This window comes from Ochotona curzoniae, unplaced genomic scaffold (genome assembly GCF_017591425.1).
Source record: "Ochotona curzoniae isolate NIBS_2020 unplaced genomic scaffold, NIBS_Ocur_1.0 contig_430, whole genome shotgun sequence".
Taxonomy (NCBI): Eukaryota; Metazoa; Chordata; class Mammalia; order Lagomorpha; family Ochotonidae; genus Ochotona; species Ochotona curzoniae.
Window position 1 is genome coordinate 8,004,567 of NW_024466219.1, and position 24,864 is coordinate 8,029,430.

Consider the following 24,864-nt stretch of genomic DNA (forward strand, 5'->3'; position numbering starts at 1 on the left):
AGTGGTTAAAGTCCTCACCTTGCATGTGGTGGGATCCCATATGGGTGCCAGTTCTAATCCCGGCAGCCCCGCTTCCCATCCAGCTCCCTGCTTGTGACCTGGGAAAGCAGTTGAGGATGGCTCATATCCTTGGGCCCCTGCTACCTCATGGGAGATACAGAAGAGCTCCTGGCTTCGGATTGGCTCAGCTCCGGCTGTTGTGGCCGCTTGGGGAGTGAATCATCGGATGGAAGATCTTCCTCTCTGTTTCTCCTCCTCTCTTTATATCTGCCTTTCAAATAAAAATAAATAAATCTTTTTTAAAAAAAGTACACATCCATATAAACTTTTTCTCAAACCATGCTTCCACATATAAGACAGAATGTGTATTAATTGTCTCTGTTAGCCTACTTATTTCACTGACAATAGTCTCATATCAAAGGAATATATTCCACTATCCCTTAGTAAAATGGAGTGATTTTTAGTTCACAGCAATTTTCTGTTTTATGAAGAACTGGAAAACAAAAGTTCAAAGGTTCCAAACAGAACTGATCTGAACTGTAAATGAATTCATCAGAGCATGCCATATAAATGACTTATACTATCATACTGAATCTCATAAATATGTAAAATATTACATGCCAATGAAATGTCTACTTCAACAATTTAAAAAAGTGCAGTCATTGAAGCCCATTCAAGTTTGCCTGAGCATCTGGTTTCCTGGCATACACCTGTGGTGTGAAGGGCTGTCTGGTACTGACTGTTATAACCTTCCCTCTGCTTGCCCCCTCACTCCCATTGCACAATCAACCTGCATACACTAAATTGTTGCAGGAAAGCACACTGCCCCTCTCTCCTCCTTCCTGAGACTCTGTGGAGGTTTCATGGTTCATTTGCTGTGGTCTATGTGGGACATTGGGCAAATGTCACAACTCTAGAAGACCACTGTGGCTTGTCATCAGAGACCGGTGGTATGCATCTTTTTGCCACCATGGAGGGCAGTGAAACACAGGAGGGTGTGCTCAAAATCCATGTTCAAATGGAACCAGTTATCCTAGAGAGGTAGATAACTGAACAAACACATTGTAATGAAGGACTCAGGAATGGATGATGCCTGACTACAGGAAACTGAGTACAATTTCCTTTTACTCAGTTGCAAACTTCCAATGTTTTGACTTCGTTGACCTGGTCAGATGCCAATATCTCTACACAAATTGGTACTGATGGAATACCTAGTTCATTAGAGTTCATGTCGGTGGAAATGAATCAACAGTCTATTCCTTGTGGTTGAGATATCACTGAGAAAGTGCCTCCAAAAGCTGAAGTTAGGAATAAAGTAAAAGAAAAGTCCTGGAGGCATTTGACATGTGTGGGCTATGTACTGGAACCAAGACTTCACTCTACTCCTGTTAACCTCAGTGACCTGAAAACCAGGATGGCTGGTGGACAGATATGAGTACTGAAGTTGGACAGAAGAGATCAGATCTGACTTGTGCATGTTTATTTGGAGATATCTATCAACTGACACATGAATCCTAAGTCCATAGGCCAAGGATGCGTGTGTCTTGCATTACCTGTAGGAATCCTGTTGGTAAGAATGAGCATACTTGAGTCTTAATGATCAATAGCTGAATAATAAACGGGCTTCTGAAATGGATGCAAATTGTAGAGAAGCAATCTGCACAACCAGAACCCAGGTAGTAAACTTATTTGGTGGGAAGAGGCACTATCAAACACAAGAATCCTAAAGAAAGCTCAGACTTTCTATGTTTAAATGTATAATTTATAATTAAGTTGAAATTAAGAATTTAAATGGAAGATAATGCATTAAACTTTTTCTAAGAAAAAAGGAATTAAAAAAAAATGATCTCACATAAGAAAAATTGGAGATTCAACCAAAAAGTTGCTTAGAGTTGGGAACAAAAAACAAACCCATGGAAGAAAGACAAACAATTGAATACTGAAAAAAGAATAAGACAGTGACTTGGGGGTGATAACGAACTCTACGAAATGCATGGATGACAACACAGCCCATGGAAAGGAAGGACAGAATTCAAAAAACTTTCCCTTAGAACATATGATTTCAGTAAAAGCTATAGAGAGCAGTGTTAAGGCTGATGTGCATGGTATGAGTAGATACGCAAGAGTTCAGGAGGAGGGGAGTAGCCATTGGACACCCTCCATTGCTCACACTTCCATGAAGATGGTGAATACAAGTGAGAGCATGGTTTGGGAATCTCAGGATTTTTCATAAAAAAAAAAAAACGCTGTCAGATGTGGGAAATTGAAGTGTCAGCCTAGATCAAAATGGTCATAGTAGCATGCTTGTTTAAGAGCAGGGGTGTTCTTGGGAACAATAAAGTGGGTCTGGGTTCTCTATTGTGCATCTAATTATGTCCAGATCAGTGACCCTGTTAGAAGTTTTGCATTTTGGAAATTTTCAGGCAGTAATTCCAAAATAACTGTTGGCATTAGTAGAACATGGTGATATATTTCACAGAGTTAGAAGAAAAATTAATTCCTGGCCTATGTTGGTGTGAGGGTGGCATCCCAAGCACCTACTACTGAACAATATCAGCCTCTTTTTATGCTTATAATTATTTTCAAGTAAATACTACAAAATAAAAAAATCAATAAATATTCATTTCTTTGATTAAAAGTTCATGGAAATTGTAAGCCTAAGACCGTGTTTTAAGGGAGACTTTCAGTGGTTAATATAAGTCATTGGCCATTGACGCTGACAAGCTATGTAGAGCACATGGCAAATCATCTGAATATCTCAGGAGGTGATATTTTAAAGCACCAGTATCCTTTTGGGTATAGATGAGAAAGTTTGACATGCTCCCTGGGTAAGAAGCCTCTGCTTTGTATGACTCATTATCTGTATCCTGTTTGTGGGAACATAGACTGCTGAGATCCAGATTATATTATGGTAACTCATGCTGATTACAAAAGTAATTTTAATGAAGGGAAATGATAAATTATCTGCTTTTCTGCAAATATTTCTATCACCAAATTTATTTTATAATCTGGATAAATGATATTTTCATTAAATAGCAAAAAGGAAACAGTAAATTTTATGGAACTCTGATATTATTAGTTCTTTACTGATCTCATTTTGTTTTGATGGATTAAGAATAACACATTTTAAGCCTACATTTAGAACACCAACGTGCAAAAACACATAAAATGTTTTGTTGACTTTGAATTTTGTATATTTAGTTTAGACCATTTCCTGTAGTATATGCATATTCTTTAGTAATTTCATCATGTATATTTTATAATTAAATATTTACAGCATATTTAACCTTTATTAATCATTTAAGGTGTAATGTTTGATTTTTTTTTAAGTAAATTGTTATTTAGGCGATCAAACATAATAATCAGTAAATGTGTTTATTATGAAGATTTAACCCTTAATGTTTACCAATATGTCTCATATTGCTAAAACATACCTTGAATATTTTTGTAACTTCTATAAAGTGAACAACTTTTACATGTTTGACAACGTATAGTTAGAAGCATAATTTAACTTTTTGTATTTCGTTCCCTCCTGCCAGCATTTATTACCCACCACCTCCTTTTTAAAAAATTTTCATAATGTTATATTTTCATTATACTTCACAACCATAGGCAGATAAATGTGAGCTAAGTACTTGGTTCAGACATGGACTGTGAAATGCTAGGGCAGAATCAAGATGGTGGAACATTGTGAGGACACATTTAAACAGACAGGAAACCATGAAGCAGAGAGGGCACATTCCAAGGAACAGGAGAGGACAGACAGAAGACAGAGTGGTACCTGAAGACTGATGAAGACAGCAGAAGCAATGATGTGGTGTTGCAGTACAATCTGAACTGCACCAGTGGCCAGAGGTCCATGAGTAACCAGGTGGGAATGAGAGTTCACTGGGAACTCTGTAGGTGAACCCAGCCAAACAACTGCCCATCATGCTGGTTTGATTCATTTGACTAGGAGCAGAGACAGAGCAGCAGATCTCAAACAAGAGGTGCAGGAACAGGGTGGATTTCATAGCCCAGACTCTGACTAGAGTCAAATCAGGAGCCATTTTGTGTAGGGAGGCAAAGGCTGTGGGACATGACTGTGAATGTACAAAGTGGGAGCAAACTCGCTTCTAACTCAGAGAATTGCAATGATGTTACATCCCATAGATACCATCCAAATAGGTCCAGGTATCCCACAGACCTAATGGCCAACAGATCAAGAACTCCATGAGTAGGACTTAAGGCACCATTTTATACAGTGTAGCAAAGACTTTGAGACTGGAGGGACAACATTGAATTGTGCATGTGCTCAGCTGAGAGTAAACTCACTGAGCTCAGTGCATTGTGCTTGTCCCCATCAAAAATAACATCGACTTTCATATCTTATGACTCAAAATAGGTCTATGTGGCCTTCAGACCTAATGACCAGAAGGTTCCTACAAGAGCAGCACTGCCAGAAACCTAGCTATTTGGGATAGCTGGTGTCTCCCGAATCCTGGAACTGTGCAAACCAGAAGTGGGAGAAAGGTTACAGAGAAAATGGTGAAGACTCAGCATGGAATCACAGGAGGTTGAGAGTGGTGAGCCAGGAGTTGGGTCTCCAGAGACCGTAATGAAAGTCTAACATAAGAATTCAGATCTGAAAATCACTGGAGGGAGTGGCACAAGTGACTGCCAACAAAGAGTTGTGTACCAACCACAACAAGCAAAATCGAATTGCAGACCTGTGGGTGACACAGCTTAGAAACCTGCCTAAGGAGAAGAATCTGTCAACCAGAAGTACAATGACCAAGAGCAGAAGAGACAAAGACACAAGGAATATTACTGAAATTCTCCTGCAAAGGAGCAAAACCCTATGCCAAACTCAGAATTAACTGAGGAATACATAGAGAAAATGGGGGACACAGAATTCGAAACACTTGTTATAAAGCTTTTATACACAATGGGAAACACATACAAGAGTTCATGGAATTTAAGAAGAATGTAACACAGGAAAATACGGCACTGAAAAATTCAAGCTGAATTATTGGAAATCAAGGACACAACAGAGCAAGTTAAAAAATCAGTGGAAAGTCTCTGTAATAGAATGAATGAGGCAGAAGAAAGAATTTCAGAATTGGAAGATATTTCTCTGTGTATCTGACTTTGCAATAAAAATAAATAAATCTTTAAAAACAAGTATTCTTGAATTAAGAGACACTATTAAAAATCCAAATGTAACAGTTATAAGAGTTCCAGAAGGCACAGAAATATCAGCTGGGTTTTAAAATATGTTTAGTGAAAAAGTAAAGCAAGTTTTCCCTAATATGGAGAAAGAATTGGGAAACAGCAGCTAGGAGAGTTAGAGAACTCCCAACAAGGTTGAGTAACATGATTCTTCACCATGACGCATGACAGTCAAGCTCTTGTCAATCAAACATAAGGGAAATATCCTTAAATGTGCTCATGAAAAAAATCAGTTGAAATATAGAGGAAGGTCAATTAAATTCACAGCTGCTCTCTCACAGGAAACTCTACAGTCCAGAAGAGAATACTCCAGATTCTAAAAGGGGAAAAAATGAATAATACTCCCATCGAAACTTTCCTTTGTCTTTGAAAAGGAAATAAAAATTGTCCACAGTAAAGATAAATTAATTAATATTTATTTCCCAACATGCCCTACAGTTGATGCTTAGAGAAGTTTTCTTGACAGGCAAAAAGAATAGCACCCACCAAAACAAAGGCAAAGGTGAAGAACATTTCAGTAAAATAAGAGAAGACTAAATCAATTAACAATCCATTTTTAGATGACATGACCAAATTTTCACATATTTATATTAAACTTGTATGTAAATGGCTTAAAGTCATCAATCAAACATCGTAGATTAGTAGGCGTGATGAGAAAACAAAACCTATTTCTTTCCTATAGGAGGCATATCTCACCAACAAAGATCAGCAGAAATTACATCTCATGGATTTTGATATTTTTGTTTTCAGTTTCATTTTTTCAAAACACTTTTTTCTCATAAAAATCTTCACTGACTCAAAAATTATGCAGTGGCATTTTCTTCAGTAATGTTCTTGATTTTCTTTTTCATTTCTTCAGAGACACATTAGTCATTCAGTAGCTTGTTATTTAACCTTATGGTATTACAAATTTATTTTTTTTGTCCTGCTTTTTATTTTGTTTTGTGGATGTTCATTTATTGATATGTGAAGTAACTGTGTAATGGAGACTATCACATATAGTGGCATGATGCTTAACTTCATTGGCATCATAAATTTCTGTTTTCCTGCCTGTTGTTGATTTTGCTTTGTGACTTCTCACCTTGGGGGATTTACAGTGAATGCGTAGTGAAAACTGGCATGTCCAGATGTGAGAATACAGGTCAGTGTGCATCTACTTCCAGCATGGATTCCCAATGAAACTGCTGGACATGCATCATGACAATGGGATGCTGGACTTTCTGCCAATGTCCATTCCTGCAATGATGGACTAATAACTGTTTATGAGGGACTATGTTGTTGTAATATGGGAAAACTCAGTTTAGGGTGAGAGAGTTAAGGAAGAGTGTATAGCAAACCCCAGGGCCTATGGAAATGTATCATAAAATGATGGTGATGATGATGATAAATAATAATACTGCTACTAATAAATGGGATAAAGAAAAACATGGACTGAATTTCAGGCCCTGGCTATGAGCTTACCCAATCTTAGAAACTTGGTTCTTGGGGCCTTTGGAGTGTATGCCAGCAAATGGAAGACCTCTCTCCATCTCTCTCTCTCTCTCTCTCTGCCTCTGTCCCTTAGATGTATAAATTGCATTCAAAATCTGTAAATTTTATTTTGAGCCATCATTCCCAACTATAGCTTTTTTTCTCTAGGACAAAATGACATTTGTCTTATTTATGTAAAAAGGATGTTTTATTCTGTGTGTATTTTTCCTTTATACATCATATTAACAGAAATAAATCTAAAACCACTACAGAAGAGGAGCACCTGAAAGCAGTATGTGCATCAAAACAAAACAAAACAAAAAATGCCATATCACCTTGAAGGCAACAGTAGCCTATCACAGGTAATTCAAAAATTAGACTACAAAATGAGTAACTAGCTATAAATAATTTAAAAGTAAGTTAAAGATTTGGACAATGATGGGCAGAAATGGTTATTTTCAAACAAAAACCAAAGGCCATGCAGCAAATAAAGGTTTTCAAGATAAAATAAACTTTTTGAAATAGTCAGAAAAAATGATGAAAAAATTGTTGTAGCTATTATCCTGTATTTGTATAAAGGAGGGACCAATACAATAAATGGTCAATGAATGACTAAACATAGATTTAAACTAAAGTTTAAATATAAGCATTAGTGTATTTTTATTTTAAAGTTATTATTTTTTAATGAAAATCAGTGTTCCACTTTCTTATCCTGTGAAATATGAGACTTAATAATGAGGCGACTTCTCCCAGCATATTATGCATATAGAGTTAATCAGCATCAATTTGGCATCTAGAAACATCCCTTTTCTTTTTCTCTCATTTTTTAAAACTTGCTATGTATATTAAAATGTTTGTGAAGTTTTACACAGAAGTAGATGAATTAAGAAAGTTTGAGTATTTCTGCTTTACTGATTTTTCTCATTGTTACAATAATATTAATCAAGAATGCAAATTAAACTGAAATGAAATGCATGCAAATCAAGCTTAAATGAATACTATGAGCACTGATTATCAGCATATGTCCTCAACAGTAAGATATGCTTTGATCTCTTAGTGATATAATGTTAATGTTAAAGAAATTGCTTTAATTGCACTAAGTACAACATGAAACTAAAATGAAAATAAAATTTAGGGTCCGGTACAATATCTCAGCGGCTAAATCCTCACCTTGCATGCATCTGGATCACATATTGCTGTCGGTCCATATCCCAGCTGCTCCACTTCCCTTCCTGTTCCTGATTATGGCCTGAGAAAAACAGTTGACAACGGCTCAAAGCCTTGGGACCCTGCACCTGCATGGGATACCCAGAAAAAGCTCCAGGTTCCTGGCTTGGGATCTGGTCAGCTCCGGCCATTGCAGTCCCTTGGGAAGTGAACCAGCAAATGGAAAATATTTACATCTCTCTCTCTCTCTCTCCCTCTTTTCATAAATTCAGTCTGCTTTTCCAACAAAATAAATAAATATTTTGAAAATATATAACTTACCTGTACTGATAGCTGACAAGTGCTAAAATGGGTAATTAGCTAAGTTGCTCTAACCAGCATCCTATGTTAATATGATCAAACATGTGGCCTCCTTTCTACAGACTAGCATTACCGTGCTTTACTTTAAGAGGAGATGGTAAAGTTGACACTTTAGGACATTCTACAAAGCATATGGTATTGGAAATACACAGAAATTTATAGTGAAAAAGTGCCATCAGATTCCTACGTATGAACTATGAATTGAGCCTATTTGTAGGCACATAACCAGTAATATTTAAAACAAAACAACTACCTTACTTACGATTCAGAGCATATGCCAAATATAAAAAGTAGAAAGACTAATGGCCCTTTTATTTGTTTGCTTATTGCAGGTCTCTTCATGTGATGAAATAGTCCTAGTTACTGTTTAGGATTGTTAGGAAGTGTTCTGGTGCTTGAGAGCACAGCTTTCCAGAATAAAAAGCAAAAAAAAAAAAAAAAAGCAGCATAATTTCAGTACTTGACACTAGACCTTTAAATGTCACTGCTCTGGGTGTGAATTCAAGTATATAACTCACTCTGTGAGTCTGAGAAACTGTTATAAAATTTTGACTCTCTTTTTTTTTTTCTTATTAAGTAGGTATGACAATACGTAATTCACAGGAATATGGTGAAGCACAGTATTTTACATAAAAGTTGCTTAAAAATATTAATTCTCAACTTCTGGCTTTTTGCTGGTGTTTTCACTCCACTCATTCTAGGTGAGTAATTAACACAGCTCTTGACTGGATGTGTGCACTTAGACTGTGTAAACATTGTGTTCCATTCAATCCTTTATTCAACAGCTCTATCAAGCTGTCCTATTGCACAAGACTCTGCTAGGAGTATTTAATACTGTGCCTTTTTTGTACAATGATATCCCATGCACCTGAAGAGCAGCTTGCTTCTGGCAAACTGCAAATGAAACACCTGCTTGCAAAATACATATGGGAGCGTCTGCAATGGCTCGTGTGCTGGCAGCAGATTTTGCTTGGCATTTCCTTCGGCATAATGAACTGGGAAAATATGCCTTTCATAGAAATTTAATCACTTTCCTTAGCACAAGTAGGAAGAAAAAATGCAGATACTGATAATTTCAGCACCTGTGTTTGTTTAATTCCAGCCAAAGCAACAAACTGATGTATTAGTTTAAAAAAAGTAGAAAGAATAGCTGAGAGAAAATATGTGAAGATGTACTTGACCATTGATTTAAAATCTAAGTTTGGAATAATTAAAATATAGCTTAAGGACAATAAATGAATCCCAATATCCCACTTTTAGATACTGGTTTGCTTAGTTTTTCAAGAATTTTCCAAACTGTAAATAAATGTGCACCTAAAAAATGATGCCAAATGAAATATCTAAGTATTCATATACTCAACAGGTGCAAAGATGAACATTTCAATATGAAGTGTTAATGTATGCAACAGTAGGCCCGATAATGCTTATTAGAATCTCTCGGTAACCATTCATTGGAAACCATTATTGTTGCTTAAGAAAAGTTCCTGAATTATATCTAACTAGATAACGTATTCCATAGGTGTTTGTAGTGCCTTGGAGAGATTTTGATGAAAGAACTTACACTTAAAAAGATAGTCCCAATATTTTTCAAATCCTAGCAAAAAGAAATGCTATATGAGAAGGGAACATGTCGATGGAATCATATTTCTCATGGGCAATTTCAATTAAAGAATTCTTCAATGAAAGAATGCCCTAATATTACAGTTATTTATTTTTCTTTCTGTGTACTTACCAATGCCAATAACATATTTCATTGATTGACACTACTAAATCTACCCACTTTGATCCCAAGATCTGTGTATGATCCAGACAAATATGAAGGATTTCACTCATATGTATGCATTTTGAGAGAAAACTTGAATGCACAAATATATACCACCACCACACATTCTACTTACACATAACTTTTCAGTGTTAGCTCACAAGAACCTGTAATTTCACAGGCTTCAGCAACTAAAGATGCCTAGTCCTGATATATACACTCCAGTTTAACATGGCTTACACCTATTCTGGCTCTTATGTGCGCAAGTTGCTGCCGCAGCCTAGTCCATCCTGGTCTGCCCCCAGACGCAGCTCTCATAATCAATGATGGAAACAGCTTTCCAGTAGGAACTCCCCAGTTCCCTCACCAGACCTGCTCACAGCCCCAGATCCTGCATGTACAAGAGGGTGCTGTAACCCAGTCTTAGATGGCCCATCCCCAATTTAGGCATTCCCCAGTAGGTGTTACAACCTGACCTGCTGGCAGACCCAGCTCTCTTCAGCAGGTGCAGGAGCCTAGCTTGGACTGGTTCAACTCCAGCCCTCATGAGAACTGGCAGATATTGCACTCCATTCTGGCCTGGCCTGTAGTCCATCTTGGCTCTCACTTGTGACAGTGTGTACTGTAGCCTGGCCCTGCCTTACCCAATTCCAAAGCCAGTTTACACATATGCCATTGGGTACTGCAGCCCACCCTGGTCCTCCCTGCTCCACACTGTGGCTCTTATGCTCACTGGTCTAGAAGTGGAGATTCGTAAGTTACTTTACAGGCCCGCTTTCAGAAACAGATCTTCATGTGCTGGTGGGTACTGTTGTCCAGACTGACAAGGCTGGCCCCAGTCCTAGCTGGGTAGGTTGCAGATCACTTTAAAAAGTATAAAAAACAAAGCTAGTAGGTCTGGCACAGTAGCCTAGTGGGCTAAAGCCCTAGCTTTGCATGTGCCGGGCCCCATGTGGGTGCTAGTCTGTGTCCCGGCTGCTCCACTTCCCATCCCGCTCCCTGTTTGTGGCCCAAGGAAGCAGTTGAGGACAGTCCAAGGACCTAGGACTCTGCACCTGCATGGGAGACCTGGGAAAGTCTCCTGGCTTCTGACCAATTTGGCCACTTGGGGAGTGAATCAGCAAATGGAAGATCTTTCTGTCCCTCCTTCTCTCTGTACATATGCCTTTCCAATAAAAATGAATAAATGTTGAAAACTAGGATGCTTGTTCTGAGAATTCATGCAGACAGCCGCCAAACACCACATTTTAGTATGCTTATACAAGCCGGTGAAGTAGACAGAGGACCTCTTAACATTAGTTCTGGGTTCTGCTACAGTTTAGTACAATGATGAACAACATCAACAAATACATATGTGTATACACACACACACATGTTATGGTCCACCTGAAGAATCAGGAATATGTGACATGAATATATCTTTAAAAGCTGTGGAAAACAGAATAATTTATTTTTGTGAAAAAAATGGAAATCTATGCATGGGTTTTCATAATGAATATGTTCAATGAACTTTATGATGACCATGTGTTTGTGTGCTTGAATGTGCATTAAATGCTGAACAAAAAAAGTATACTGTAAAATTTAATCAAGCTAAAATGACATTCTTGAAAAATGACCATCTTGGTGTGAAGAATTGTGAAAACACACGCTACTAAAGCAGCACTTTTCCAAATACTTATCCAAACAAATTGACATCAGTTCTGGAAGACTGGGAAGGAATTTGAAAAGTTAAAGCCACTTACCTGATGGAACATCCCATGCACTAACAATGATGGGAGACCAGCTGGGGCAAAATAACACCTTATAGTGTAATTCCCATTGCTGCCTTATAAACCCAAGTATTACATCCAAGGCTTTGTTCTTTTGGTTCAAATGGCTAGGGTTTAAATAAGAGTATTAAATATCAATGCTTTCTCATCTAAACTGAACACAAATTAAGAGTATTAGATAATTCTATTTGAAAGTCAGTAAAAAATTACGCTATATGAGACATGATTCTTTTGTTTAAAGATGTATTTTATTTTTATTACAAAATCAAATATACAGAGAGGAGGAGAGAGGAAGATTTTTTGTTTGATGATTCACTACCCAAGTGAGCACAACGGCCGGTGCTGAGCCAATCCGGACCCAGGAGCCAGGAGCCAGGAACTTCCTCCAGGTCTCCCATGTGGATGCAGGATCCTAAAACATTGGGCCATCCTCGATTGCTTTCCCAGGCCACAAGCAGGGAGCTGGATGGGAAGTGGAGCTGCTGGGATTAGAACCAGTGCCCATATGGGATTCTGGCCCATTCAGGAGAGGACTTTAACCACTAGGCCACACCACAGGATCCGAGACTTATGATTCTAATTTTATGGCTGAATATCAAATGGAATTGATGGATCTTTTTGAGCAATGGCCCTGTCATTGATATAGGATAAGTCCACAAGAGGAAAATGTATATATATATATATGTATATACATATATATGTGTGTGTGTGTATTTTACTTTTTGTATATGTGTTCATGTATGTCAAATACCAGACTGAAATTTCTAAATTATTCTATTATCCCTAATATCATTTTTTCACTTCAGAATCATGTATTTCTGAAGGTTACTGCAAAAGATAGAAAAATCACACCTACATCAGTTCATCTATCCAAATATATTCAGGTAATCCATGATGACAGATAACACGAATGACTGACATGATAAAATAATGTCAAAAGAGTTGAGAAAAGAAATATTCTATTGAGTAACTGCATTCTCTGTTAAAGGGCTCAAATCCTAAAGGCCACTCCCTATTACAGAGGTGTTTTTATTCAATCTTGTAGAAAATGACTTGGGTAAATTTGTTTGAGGACAAATTATGGAAGGAAACACTTGGCAAGGAGGTAAAGCTCATGTTCCTAGAGTGGGCTGGGAAGAGAAGTTAACAGCTGGGCTATGAGTTACTCCTCGTACTTAGGGATTTCAGCAGCAATAAATGAACTGAACAAATCACCTTGTAAATAAGCTAACAGTATTTACTAATGGAAATTTACTTGGAAATCCAATTAAATAAACACATTTTGGCCAGAAATGCCATTCTTGTCTGGCTCTTTTATTGTAAATAAACGCACAATTTTAGGATTCATAGAACACTGCTGGCTGGAAAATAGAACTTATTCAAACATTTGCAGTAAAATGCTCAAGCTTAATCTTTATTTTATAAGACCAGTTAAATGGCCATGTTTCTATCATTTGAGCATCAGTGGGAGGCTTGGTAGGTGGTACACAAATACATAGACATACACATATGTATATATACATATATAAATGTTCAGAAGTTGTTAGAACTGGCGTCCTTATGTGATCCCAGTGTGTTCAAGGTGATGATTTTGGCTGCTAGGCACTGAGCCAGACCCCAAAATGTATACTCTTATGAAGAAAAAAGTTAAGCCAGTAGCAATGGTCTGTTTCTTAACTTAATACTAATGGTAATTTACATCAGCTAACGTATTTTTAAAAGATTTGTTGGAAAGGCACACTGACGAAAAAGAAGGAAGTCTGGGAGGGCGAAGGAGAAATTTCTTGAACCTCTTGGTTCACTCCCTACTCACACCACAGCTGGGAGTCAGTCAGGGAAAAGCCAGTACTCAGGAACTTTGAATTTTTCAAATAGTGGTGCCATGATTCACTGCATTCATGGGTACCGTAGTCGGAGACTTGATTTAAAGCAGGGGAACTGGGACTTGAGCAAGCACTTTGATATGAAGTGCAGGCGTTCCACACAAAAACCTAACCCACTGTATGACACCATCTGTCACCTTCACATCATTCTCTACTGGGAGCCCATTGCTTCTTTTACCACCGACAAGTGTTTGTATTCTGGGGCTTGTTCCATTCATCTGTGGCTAATATCTAAGATCATATGACATGGATGGGCAGTTACTCAGGGTCTCCTGGGAAAGTGCCTTGGAGATGAGGGTTTCTTCCACCACCAGTCCTAGTTCCAGATCTGGAGGATGTGCTCCAGTCCTGCAGAGTGGCCGCCGGGGACTTGGGAGACTTTTCACAGACAAATGTGGGTCCAAACATGTGAAGTGCAGGCAGGTTGCTCTATGATGAGTTTGAGGAAATCAGTACCTACTGCTGTAGCTCTGGCTTTGCAATGTACAGTGGGTAATCCCAGGTCCTCCATGGTGGGAAGCAAGTGTGGAGCACCCCTGATAGCTAGCTACCTAAAACAGAGCATAACTCCAATAATAACATGAATATCTACAGTCCTAACTGCACAAGGCACAGATGGAATTCCATCCATCCCCACCTGCCACACACGCCATGCATGGGTAACGCTGAGTTTTATGCCTTGGGCTCTTCTCACCATGAGAGGCAGATGAAATTTCACCTTACGGAGACCAAAACTTTGATGGGCTTCTGTCAGTGCTAGCCTCAAGAAATTGAGGCAAATGTCCACAGACTACTTGGACCACAGAGACTTGGTGAGAGTAATCTAGGGTTGCCCCAGTTTCCCAAGGCTGCAGGGTTCAGAGTTTCTGCTCTCTGCCTATAAGTTGTTGTGTCAGTCTATGCTCTGTTCTGGTTTCAGTGGAACAGAGACCAGCTGAGTGAATGTATGCAGTCAGTTCAGTCTGGTGCTGTGCAGAAGTGAGGGTGGAAAGGGAGGTAATGTAACCCCCTTCTTTACAATCAGGTAGTCATTCTGACCACAGGCAACTCTCCAGGCTGACATACAATCAATGGGGACTGTGGGATTCTCCCTCAGCTACAGCTGTCAGCAGCAGGGTGTGTGGTAACTTCCTCCTATGTTGACTTGTGAAGGTAACTGCTCCCAGCCAGCCATTCATTGTGCCACGTGACCGGCCAAGCACATGTTTGTCCTGTTTCCTCATTGTCCCAAGGAATATCTGTCCTGTTCTGACTCTACTGTCAAAATTTATGCCAGTCACCTGGAAACTCGGCCTTTCATTCTTCCCATATCCTTTTCTAGCTGAGGTCAGCATAGTTTCTCACCATCCAAAAATCTTGGATCCTTCCAAGAAGTAGCAATTATGAAAGGTATCATTGGATTACAACTAAGCAGTCAGCACAGCACTTTGCTGTCTCTACCTGAAGTGGATTCTATGTCCTAGTTGTCACAGCTTTTGAGAGCTGTTCACATTCCTGGCTTCATGGCTGCACTACTTCAAACTCAGCTTGCACCCTTTCATTTCCTGTTAGTAGTTCGACAACCAACGTCCAGCTTTGTCTCTTCCAAGTAGGTTTGCATTGCGGTCACATGGATGATTCTCCCTCCTCAGGATCTGTGACTGCATCACATCCACAGGATCCCTTTTGCCACGGAAAGTAATATTGTTCAGTCCAGACATTGTTGAAAGACCATTATCCAATGTCCAAGTACGACAGAATATAACGGTATGGAAATACCTAATAATAACAATCAAGTTGTATGCTTTCTAGGTAAATTGACTTAGTACATATTTGCAAATTGCTGTATTCAACAAGTTTTTAATGGACTTAATTAGATCCCTAAATTATATGCTATCAGTAAGTCATCAAACTCTTTTTAAACCACATTTTGAACTCATAAGTATTTTCTGAAATCAATAAGTAAATAAAGTGTATAATAATAGTTTTAATTTGTTAGTTAATAGGTTTTTTAAGATGTATTTATTTTTATTGCAAAGTCAGATTATACAGAGAGGAGACAGGGAGGAAGATCTTCCATCAGATGATTCACTCACCAAATGACTGCAACAGTCAGTGCTGCGCCAATCTGAAGCAAGAAGCCAGGAATTTCCTCCAGGTCTCCCATGCGTGTGCAGAGTCCCAAGACTTTGGGTTGTCTTCGACTGCTTTCCCAGGCCAGAAGCATGGAGCTGGATGGGAAGTGGAGCTGCTGGGATTATGGGATCCTGGTTCAAGGCAATGCCTTTGGCCATTAGGCCACAGTGCTGGGCCCAGGTTTTTTTTATTTTTTTAGTGCATCTAAACGGAATATTTGTCTACTAAATATAATTTTCATTTGGCGGTATGATTGGCTCCATTATTTATAATCCCACTTTCACACTATAAACAAGTTATCATATTAACAGTCCATAAATTTGGGGGAGTGAACCAACAGATGGAAGGCTTATCTCCTCTCCCTCTGCATGCATGTGTGTGGAACTCTGCCTTTAAGGTAAGTAAGTAAATCTTAGGGAGAAAAAAAGGTTGTATTAGCACAGATCGCAAACTGTTCAATACCTTCAATCTGGTTTACTATGACATGGATAATCTCTTGCTGTTTAAAACTATAAGCTACATAAAATTGTTCATGTAATTATCATTATATTAGCAAAGCAGAATTCCAGAACACATTTTAGGTTTTTGATAATCTATGTTGGATCTGCTATTAAAATACATTCCAAAAAAACATTAAATCCAATAATATGCTCAAAATGAAGTTATTCAGTACGCATTGCAATGTGTCTTCCAAAAGTTTTGATTATGTATTCAATTCTTAGAGAATAGTTTCTGTAGCAACAAACATTCATCCACACATTTCATGACCAGAGCATTACTGGAAAAAAATAAAAATCTTTATGTAGTTGAAAATGTGAGATGTTCACCAGTCATTAGAGTTATTACATTATTTTAAAGTATTATTGATGTAGTTACAATTTAACAGCTGTGGGCAATCACATCCACTGCAGTGCATACAATACAAAATGCACCTCCTGTAACTGTCATCTTTACAAAGTACATAGAAAACTTGTTAAATTGTGAATGGATCTTGTCCTTTTTGTCAGTATTCACAGCAAAATCTATTGTACAGGAAATCAAGAAGCTGCTGGAGAAAGCTTGAATCATGATTGCAAATAAGGCTCCTTACAAAGTATGAACATTCTCATGAATATACTTTGTATTAAAATATGTGTCATCAAAACATTTTAATAGAATTGAAGATGTAACTGTATAGTTAGCTCTAATTTGTTACTGCATTTCCTTTGAGAATAGTGTAACGCTGTGCTGTTACTTAGTGGTTTAAAGATCTCCAGTGAAACTTCCTGTGTGTTCCATTCTCATTTTTTCACTATGTATGTATTTCTAAAGGAAATAAATGTAAGCTCAGACTCCCAAGATAATACTTACATTTTGTTTTCATTTGAGTTTTTACGTAGGACAATCATTAACTTTGCCTAGCTTTAAAAAAATAACCATTACTTCCTTCTTTACACATACCAATCTACACAAATGCCCCAATACCAGGCACACATATGTAAGCATGTACATTACTTACTTTACACATGTACAGAGAGGCACACATGTATACCTATTTATTCACACGGGCATGCATGTGCATGTTTCTTTCTGTATATTAAAATGCAAAGTCACCATAATAAACTATAGCAACAGCAGAAAAAAAGCACTGATTTTAAAACAGGTCACACTTATTGTGTATATACATTTATTAATTCTAGAAACATTTCTCATGTAATACTAGGATAACAATGCTTATTACTCATTAACTAAATAACCTGGTAAAAGATGAATTAGATATTGTTTAAATATAAGAAGGGAAAGGAAATTTAACATGTGACATTAAAGGAGAAAATTATAAAGAGTACCCAAGTGAGGAGTAACTAGGGTTTCTTATGAGAAGCCAAAGGAAAAATTATTCATTGGTAATGATAAAGCAATGAACAACAAAATGCAGTAAATGAAATAATAACCACATAATAGCATAGCTAAATGTTAAGAGGAAAATCTATGTAAAATAAAGTACTTCAGTATCTCTAAAAAAACGTATCATGGAAAGTAATAATAAAATAAAAAAATATAAAAACTATGCCAAATCTGTCAAAACCAAACATCAATGAAATAATACAACAGAGTTTTAAATTCATGCAAAAATTGGGAATGGCATTGCAGATCACAGAGTGAAAGAATGAGTTACAAAAAAGGATATAAAAATGTTGTGTTTGCTTTGTTTATTAAATGAACTATTTTATCATAAGGAAACATCTTAAAGAATGGAATCCCAACATATTCAATTAATTCTTTAAATTGGAGATCATTATTCTACATAAAATGAGATCCAGAAGGCTTTTCTGAAGCATTTCCTTTTGCAGGTGCAAACCTTGCCATTAATACACACACGCGCACGCACGCGCACACACACACACACACACACACACACTATAAAATGTATATTAGGAATTGTATGTTAAAACTGTAAATAAAGCAAAAATAACACTTAACTTACAGAAGGCAAAGGAAACAGTAAATTTTTGTGTTTAGGCATTTTTCTGTGCTATCATAAAAGACTGTAAAGATAATAGATGATTTATTGAAGAAATATAATTATAGAACATGTGACACAAATCATGCTGATGGTAGAGTTGACAGAAAAATGGCAACATGTTCAGTTTCTTTTAAAAAGTATATAATAATTATAAGTTGGCTAAAACAAAATACTTCCTGATAAATTTCAATGATAAGATGCAAATAATCATGATCACAGGGCAATATACTTACATCCCCTAGTTGTCATGTGATAAAGATAAAATATATTCTTTAATGAAATAAAATGGTAATGATAAATGTTGGGGAAGCATTACCATTTCCTTGTCTTTTTAGAGTGCAAATTCTTTCACAATTCTTGCAGGTATATAAATTTAACCTTTCTGATTGGTTCAGGATCATTTTAATTACAGAAACATGACGGCAATAGTGGTATTTGGGAAATATCAATGACAGTAATAATAAACTACCCACAAGAACAAGACAAGCTGTAATCTACTGAGGATTGAGCCAGTGTGTAGTTGTCCAAGTATTTCATCTTTATTATTTCACTTACTGCTCAGATAGTTAACGAGATAGTTGATAGATAATTTACATATACAGCATATATTTAAGAGCATATTGATAGTCCTCCAACCCTCACTGCTTCTTATTGTTTAAAAAATTATAAATTGACATAATTAATTGTATAGATACAGTTAATTTTATAACCGCAAGCTTACAGCACCACTAAAAAATTTAACCTTTGCCAGAAATTATGATTCAACCCAAAACATCCTATGTAACAGTTGTAGCTGGATAGACTACTTACCAAAAAAATAGGCATTTTCAGAAAATGGGAATATGTAATATTACTGAAGAATATTGTTGAATAACTACAACAACCCATTTGCTAAGAATCAAATGCAACTATAGCAAGAAAAAAAGAGTTACTGAAAGCAGGTTCTGAGAGTGATGTGTGATAGAAAGAGTACCACAGTTTCTGCCCCATCACCAAATCTCTCCCCTCGCCACCGAATACCCCTATATCATTACTATAGCATAGCTCTTCATAAACAGTCACATGTTCATCACTGCGGGCATGGACGATGGCAGAGTCAAAGCCTCCCATTATCAAGATACAGGTAATAGCTTCATTAGTAGTCCATCTTTGATCTGGAAGTAGAGATGCACACTGCATTGCATCCTCACATCTGGACGTGATAGTCTCCATTTCACAGTCACACACATCCCACCTAAATGAAAAGCCACAAGACAAAATCAACAACAGAAAGAAAAATAGAAATTTACAACACATGAATTTCTCAAGAGGTTTTGATAGTTCAATAGTCCTGAATTGCTGGCGAACATGGCACTCTAATCATGATGAAATCTCTCCCTAATCCACTGACTGCTGTAAGTCCACCTTAGTGTCTCCGTCTGCCCAGATCTTCACAGCCAAATGATTGGCTGGGGTAGTTGATCAATTTGTTCTGTCCTTCGTACTCTGCCTTGGCACCAGGTGTCCTCTGGAGGTTCCGATGTACTGCCATATCCTCCATGTATATTTGGATATTCAGTCCTCTGCTCCATATGACCCACTGAGGAGGCCCAACTCTGACACACCCACTCCCACAGTCAACCCACGGAACCTGCAATTCTCTTCATGGTTAGGGCTCTAAGTCCAGCTTTTCAGTTGGTAGGGAATCACCCAAGAAGCCTCATCAGAGGCCATCCCAGACCTGACTTTTCGTGTGTTTGCCAATACAGGGTTTGGCACATTCTGTTAGCCAAGTCAGCCTCCACACACACTGGTAGTTGCAATTGCTGGGTCAGTTCAGTCTCCAGCCCCTTGTTTTATGAAACCCAATGGGTGTCAGAGCCCAGCTAGATCCTGCTCACTACATACTCCGCCATCACATAAATCAGTGGGAGCTGCAGTCTGGTTAGAAAGACCCACAAAAACCCCCACCGGGCCCCCCACTGCACTGATTCCTGTGTTCGCCAGTATGTACAGCAGACTGGTCCCAACTGTCCCACACCCCATTCAGCTCTGGTACACATTGATTGGTATTGAAGCCCAGATTGTCCAACCAGCCCCACTATGCAGTCCTCACTGGTGCTAGCGGGTGCCTCCATCTGTTTAAGTTATGGCTATACCTGACAGAATTTGGCCCCTGTGACAGCATCTGCCAGCCCCAAAAATCCACACCAACACAGGCTTATGTATGTACCAGAAGGTATAGTCAGTCCAGCCTGGTTTTCTTTGATTCAGCTCACATATAGGCCATTGGATATGGCCCTGCCCGGCCTCAAGTACCCTCATCCCAGCTCTCATGCTCACCAGTGGGAATAATGGCCCAGGGGGTGGGGAGTCTTCACAGCCCTTTCACTGGGGCCACCCCCCCCCAACCTCGCATGTTTTGCATGTGCTGGTTGGGTGCTGCAGTCCAATCTAGCACAGCCCCCTCACCTCAGCATCTGTCAGTGGGTTCTGTAACCTGGCCAGGCTAAGTCCACCCTCAATTCCAACTAGCTCTGGTGGGGGCTACAGCCTAGCCCAGCCCTGCCAGCCCCCAATCCTGGCCCTCACATGTACTGGCTGGTATTGCACCCTGACCCAGCCTGACCCACACTCCATTCTGGCACTCAGATTCGCCAGGTGGTTATATAGACTGACCCAGTCTGGTGTGCCCCCTACCTGTACCAAATGTATGCCAATGGGTAACGTATTTTGGTGTGGTCCGGGCTGCTCCCAATCTTGGTTCTTGCACTCACCTGCAGGGAGCATGTCCCAACAGAAGAGTTCTCCAGTCTCCTCCATCCGGATCTCTCCCAATGCCAGATTTCATGTACATCAGTTGGTCGATGGGCCCTAGTTAGTCCACCTCCAATCCCAGCAGGAACAGTGGCCTTTCCTCACTAGCCCTCACTCATTCTGGTTCTTGTTCGGCATAACAGCCCAGCCAAACCTGATCCCTACCCAGATACAGCTCACACATGGCTTAGCAGGAGCAGAGATCTGGCCTATCCCATTCTGTACCTACCCTGGTTCTCAAGAGTACCAGTCAATGATGGACTCCAGCCCAGTTGGCATATCCCATACCCAACACACAAACATGATGAGGGATTTTGCAGCTATATCCATAATATCAGACCACAGCCCCCACCATGGACTTTGTGCTCTCCAATACCCGGCCAGGTCATTCCCTTTGCTCCCCATCCAGGCCTGTACCTCTCCATAGATTTCACACATGCCAGTGGTTGCTCTGACCTAACCATACATAGCCCCTATCCATCTTAGCCTTTGCTTTCAAATGCTGTAACCTGGCCTGACCTAGCCAGATCCAGTCCCAGCTCTCACTGGTAGGTGCTGCAACCTGGACCTGCTCAGTCTGCTCCCATCCCTGTTCATGTGAACCAGTAGATGTGATACCCTAGCCTGGCATGACCTGTACCCCATCCTGGTTTCTGCACTCACCGGTGGGTTAAGATCTGCTTGGTCCTGCCTGGTCCGCCCTCTTCCAAAAACAACCCACACACTTGCCAATGGGTGAGGTTACCTTGCCCAGCTTACCTGACCCCTAAATCTGGAACATGTGTTAAGCAGTGGGAGCTATGGCCCAGTAGGGGAATCTCTCAGCTTCCCTACTCAGTCCACTCCCAGACCCAGATCTCACATGCTCCACAGATGCAAGTCCCTTGCCTGGCATAGCCTGCCCCTCCATCTTGACCTTTGTATGAGCTGGTGGATGTTGTGGGCCGGCCCACACTGCACCCTGTTTTAGGATGAGCATGCAGATGTTGCAGCTTGGACCTGTCTAGCCTGCTCTCAGCTCCAATACCCCTGAGTGTTGATGGATTCTATGTTCACTCCTAGTTCAGCCAGTTACCACCCCAACTCTTGAACTAATCAATGGGGCTTGTATTTCCATAGGGTTGGGCCCACTTATCCTCCCGTGCTGGTTAGTGTCATGGCCCTGACTAACGTGATTTGTCCCCTGTCCCAACACATAATTAGGTACTTGAATCTAGGTCTGCTAGATAGGCTCCCAGCCATAGCTTTCATGTGTTATGGCGTGTGGTGGTCAGTATGCCCTGTGCTAAGAACTCCCATCTCAGGACTCCCATATGGACTGATGAATCAGTCTGACCCATACAGATCTTCCAGTCTCTCCCCTCCATACCACCAGGTCTCAGTCCCCTCACTTATTAGTCAGTACAGTGGCCCTGTTGTTAGGTGTCTCTTAAGATTCATTCCTCACTTACACATATGGTGTCTGTATCCATGGATGTCCCTAGCAATATTTCATCACCCCCAAGTCCCCAGAGCTCATCGGCAGGCAGGCAACAAGCAGAGCCCAATGCCTGATAGGTACACTGGCTGTCCGTGGCATGTAGTTTTACAAATGCTGCTAAATTCAGTAAGACTGTTTCAAGTATGCTGCATTTTCTAATCGTGACTCATGGATTCATTTTCAAGGAAACGTTTTTCTCCTTGTCTTCTTTGAAATCAATCAATTTCTAGGGAAATGAATTGCATTTTTCCATCAAGAAAAGAAAAAAATGAACATCAGTTACTTTTTCCAAATAACTCCACCATTTTTATCCCAAAGCCAATAAGGGGGTGTGTCAATAATTATTTGATGCAAATAAAAGGGATGATTTCGTTGCTTTTATAAAATATTTTAGTTCCTAACAATAGCCAACTGCATTAGAGTACACGTGAATAGTCTGTCTTGCTGCATTAAAACCCCCTGTTCAGAATTAGAGATTAAAGCTTTTTGCAAGATCTGAGAGTATCCTTTGTCATGAAACTGCAGATAAACATGACTCGGGGTAAGGCAAAATTAGTTTTTCTTTCACTGCTAATTTGAATCCCACCAGATGTGAGTACTTATTGAGAGCATTCCTGGGACCAGCACCAACTGAAGTCTCCTAATAAGTTGTTGTATTCTGTGGTTTATACTTCAGAAATCTCATAAGTGAATCATGACTGCATAAAAATTTCCGTGATAAATATGGAAGTGTGCTTTAAATTTCTGTCCCATTCCTTTGGTGTTAAAGTGTTAAGTTTTGGTGATTGATTTTCCCCTTAAGAAAGTTTTAAGTATGTTTAGTTTCATTAAATTTTTGTCACAATTGAGACTACTCTCAGATTTTGTAAGGAATGAAACCCTCATAGTAACAAGTGATAACAAAAGCACGTTCCTATATCGTCTTCCTCCGGAGTTCTTAGGATTTATCTCTTCTTGGCCTGTTGGCTAAGATCAAGTGCTGAGTTCTTATAGTTTATCTTGGTTCCTAGCACACTGCATGTTTCCATAGATTAATTTACAAGGAATAAATGTACCATGAAATATTTAAAAAGCATAATTTTGAAGTGTCTGTCGATGCAAGCTGAATAACCTTGGTTCAATGTCACCTAACACCTCAAAATTATGAAGAATAGTCAGCTGTTTTAAATAAATAATTTTCTGTTTACCCAACTGTAAATAAAAGGTTCCATCAATGACGCAAGGCCTTCCGGTTGTTCATCAGCTCATGTTCTTTTCTTACAATCACAAGCTTCTCTTCAGACATTCTTGCCATAATATATCACACTTAAGTGAAGCCTAGCCAACAGACAGAAAACAAAGTGATGCCCAGGCAAAAATGATTGGTTATTGAGAAGCATTGAAATAAATAGAAATTCAATAGGTAACATTTCATGCTCTCTAATACAACTTCATGAATTGTGAAATAAATATCAGAGTCCCAATGTACTCTTATCCTGAATTAATTGTATAAACATGCAATTCTACATCCTTCCAAAACCAATACTGAGGTTGTTTTTTTACTCTATTCACAGTAAAAAGAAGCATTTTTATTCCACTTGAATCATCTTTTTTTAAAAGTTGGTTGTTTTTACTGTAGTTCTTACTTTACCTCAAAAGCATTACTGATGTGTCAAGGTGACTTAAGAATTGAATAAGAAAACGAAATCAAGGTCTCAACATAGAACTGCATGCTAGGATTTCAGTTAATGCTGACAGGACCTGAGGTAGTACACACAAAATCATTATGTAAATGACAAAAATATTCATTTTAAAAATATTTCTGTGTTTTCATTGGAAAGTCAGATTTACAGAGAGAAGGAGAGACAAATATAAAGATCTTCCATCTGCTGGTTCAAGTGGCCACAGTGACCAGACCTCTGCCCACCTGAAGCCAGGAGCTTCTCTCTGTTATCCCATGCAGGTGCAAGGTCCCAAGACTTTGGGCCATCCTCTAATGTTTTCTTGGGCAACAGCAGGGAGCAGCATAGGAAGTAGAGCATCAGGAAAATGCTTTGGCACCCATGTGGGATCCCAGCCCAGGCAAGGCAAGGTATCCTTCTCAGCACTAACCATGCCTTTAGTGGAGAGTCTTAGCTTAGTGAAAGGATTGAATTTCACTCTGCATTATGCTTCCATTAGGCATCCTTTTTACAGTAACAATATTATTTGATCATTTGGTATTAGTGGTGAATAGAAACCCAAATTAAGGCGGTAGTGGCATTAGAGCTGTGCAAAAATATAATTTCTTAACAAGAGTTAAGAAAATCTGAGAATGATGAAACAGGACAAGTAAGAAATAAGTTAAAATTTTGCCAGGAGCTGCTATG